Here is a 3,645-nt window from a genome sequence, read left to right on the forward strand (position 1 = left end):
TCTGCCTAGTCAAGTCATCTAGTTCTTTGGTGAGCAAGGGGGGGTTCATCCTCCCAAGTCTTATTACCAAATAACTTGGCATTCAGCTTCATGATAGCTCCAAGGTACTTAGCAACTTGCTCTTCAGTAACATCTTCATCTTCTTCAGAGGAAGAATACTCATCAGAGCTCATGAATGGCAGAAGTAAGTTTAATGGAATCTCTATGGTCTCTGTATGAGCCTCAGATTCCCATGGTTCCTCATTAGGGAACTCCTTGGAGGCCAGTGGACGTCCATTGAGGTCTTCCTCAGTGGAAATCACTGCCTCTTCCTCCTCTCCAGGTTCGGCCGTGTGGGTTATGTTGATGGCCTTGCACTCTCTTTTTGGGTTCTCTTCTGTATTGCTTGGAGAGTACTAGGAGGGAGTTCAGTAATTTTCTTACTCAGCTGACCCACTTGTGCCTCCAAATTTCTAATGGACGACCTTGTTTTAGTCATAAAACTTTGAGTGGTTTTAATTAGATCAGAGACTATGGTTGCTAAGTCAGACTGGTCTGCTTAGAATGCGCTGTCTGTTGCTGAGAAGATGATGGAAAAGGCTTGCTATTGCCAAACCTATTTCTTCTACCGTTACTGTTGTTGAAGCCTTATTGAGGCCTCTGTTGGTCCTTCCATGAGAGATTTGGATGATTTCTCCATGAAAGATTATAGGTGTTTCCATAGGGTTCTCCCATGTAATTCACCTCTTCCATTGCTGGATTCTCAGGATCATAAGCTTCTTCTTCAGATGAAGCTTCTTTAGTACTGCCTGTTGCTGCTTGCATTCCAGACAGACTCTGAGAAATCATATTGACTTGCTGAGTCAATATTTTGTTCTGAGCCAATATGGCATTCAGAGTATCAATCTCAAGAACTCCTTTCTTCTGATTTGTTCCATTATTCACAGGATTCCTTTCAGAAGTGTACATGAATTGGTTATTTGCAACCATTTCAATGAGTTCCTGAGCTTCTGTAGGCGTCTTCCTCAGATGAAGAGATCCTCCAGCAGAGCTGTCCAATGACATCTTGGACAGTTCAGACAGACCATCATAGAAGATACATATGATGCTCCATTCTGCAAGCATGTCAGAAGGACACCTTCTGATCAATTATTTGTATCTTTCCCAAGCTTCATAGAGGGATTCACCTTCCTTCTGTCTGAAGGTCTGGACTTCCACTCTAAGCTTACTCAATTTTTGAGGTGGAAAGAATTTGGCCAGAAAAGCACTGACCAATTTTTCCCAAGAGTTCATGCTTTCCTTAGGTTGTAAATCCAACCATGTTCTAGCTCTGTCTCTTACAGCAAAGGGAAAAAGCATAATCCTGTAGACCTCGGGATCAACCCCACTGGTCTTGACAGTGTCACAGATCTGCAAGAATTCAGCTAAGAACTGATGAGGATCTTCTAATGGAAATCCATAAAACTTGCAATTCTGTTGCATTAGAGAAACTAATTGAGGCTTAAGCTCAAAGTTGTTTGCTCCAATGGCAGGGATAGAGATGCTTCTCCCATAGAAGTCGGGAGTAGGTGCAGTAAAGTCACCAAGTACCTTCCTTGCATTATTGGCATTGTTGTTATTTTCAGTTGCCATGTCTTCTTCTTGTTTGAAAATTTCTGTTAGGTCCTCTACAGGGAGTTGTGCTTTAGCTTCTCTTAGCTTTCTCTTCAAGGTCCTTTCAGGTTCAGGATCAGCTTCAACAAGAATGCCTTTGTCCTTGCTCTTGCTCATATAAAAGAGAGGAGAAGAAAGTATGGAATCCTCTATGTCACAGTATAGAGATTTCATGAGATGTCAGAGGAAAAGAAGAATAGAAGGAGGAGGTAGAAAGAGAAGAATTCGAACTTTAGAGAGAGAGAGAGTCCGAATTGCTGATAGTGGAGGAGTGTTAGTCCTTAAATAGAAGGATGTGAGAAGAGTGGAAGAATTTTTGAAATTAAATTTAAAAAGATTTTGAAAGAATTTTTTTTTAAAATTGATTGATGATTTTCAAAAATTAAAATTGAGAAGGTAATTAAGTGATTTTGAAAAAGATTTTGAAAAAAGATATGATTGAAAAGCATTTTGAAAAAGATGTAATTGAGAAGATATGATTGAGAAAATATGGTTTTAAAAAGATATGATTGACAAACAATTAAAAAGATTTGATTTTTAAAATTAATGCCTTGGCTAACAAGAAATTTGAAAGATATGATTCTAAAATTCAAAATTTGATCCTTTCTTAATAGGCAAGTAACAACTTGAAAGTTTTGAATTAAATCGTTAATTGTAGCAAGGATTTTTGAAAATGGAAAGGATTTAATTTTGAAAAGATATGATTGAAAAGATATGATTTGAAAAAGATTTGATTTTGAAAAATTATGAAAATTTGAAAAAGATTTGAATTAAAAACAAAATCTTCCTTTTTGTGCCATCCTAGCGTTAAACGCCCAGAATGGTATCCATTCTGGCGTTTAATGCCCAAAATACTACCTTTTTGGGCGTTTAACGCCCAGCTAGGTACCCTGGCTGGCGTTTAAACACCAATTTTCCTTCCTTACTGGGCGTTTTGAACGCCCAGCTTTTTCTGTGTAATTCCTCTGCTGCATGTTCTGAATCTTCAATTCTCTGTATTATTGACTTGAAAAGACGCAATTTTAAACATTTTTTTGAATTTTTAATAATGAAAAATAACAAAATGAAACTAATCATGTAAAACTAAGATCAAATAAACAAAGCATGCAGGACACCAAACTTAGAAATTTTCATATTAGAAACACTAACAAATTGAGAATGCATATGAGAAACAACTAAACACACAAAACAAGACAAATTAAAGATCAGAGCAAGGGAATCATCAAGAACAACTTGAAGATTAATGAAGAACATAATGCATATATTCGAAAAATGCAAGAAATAAATAAAACATGCAGGACACCAAACTTAAAAATTGACACTAGACTTAAACAAGAAACACAAATTATTTTTTATTTTTGTGAATTTAAAATTTTTTGTAATTTTTTGAAAATTAATTGGAAGAAGAGAAAGTAAGAAATTCAAAATTTTTAATGGGAATTCCAGGAATCATGCAATGTTAGTCTAAAACTCCGGTCCAGGAATTAGACATGGCTTACTAGCCAGCCAAGCCTTCAATGAAAGCTTCGGTCCAAAACACTAGACATGGCCAATGGCCAGCCAAGCTTTAGCAGATCATTACTTTCAATAGCAAAATTAATAGAAATCAACAAGATCTTGTGATGATAAGTTGAAACCTCGGTCCAAAAGTTTAGACATGGTTTCTCAACCAGCCAGACTTCAACAAATCATCATGAAACTCTAGAATTCATTCTTAAAAACTCTGAAGAACAGAATAGAAATATTATTATTTTTCTTTTTTTTTCGAAAATAAAAAATAAAAGCTTAAACATAAAATAAAATTACCTAATCTGAGCAACAAGATGAACCGTCAGTTGTCCAAACTCGAACAATCCCCGGCAACGGCGCCATAAACTTGGTGCATGAAATTGTGATCATCAATGGCGCCAAAAACTTGGTACACACAATGGTAATATCAACTCTTTATCACAACTCCGCACAACTAACCAGCAAGTGTACTGGGTCGTCCAAGTAATAAACCTTACGTGAGTA

General features: G+C 36.5%; 1 non-coding gene across 1 annotated transcript; it reads left to right on the forward strand.

Moving 5' to 3' along the window:
• Positions 1 to 1,098: 1,098 nt before the first annotated feature.
• Positions 1,099 to 1,206, forward strand: LOC148576185 (small nucleolar RNA R71). Its single transcript, XR_015904222.1, has one exon. It is a non-coding gene; the product is annotated as a small nucleolar RNA R71 (small nucleolar RNA).
• The last annotated feature ends 2,439 nt before the right edge of the window (positions 1,207 to 3,645 follow it).

This window comes from Arachis ipaensis, chromosome B1, assembly GCF_059453495.1.
Source record: "Arachis ipaensis isolate K30076 ecotype BB chromosome B1, ASM5945349v1, whole genome shotgun sequence".
Classification (NCBI taxonomy): Eukaryota; Viridiplantae; Streptophyta; class Magnoliopsida; order Fabales; family Fabaceae; genus Arachis; species Arachis ipaensis.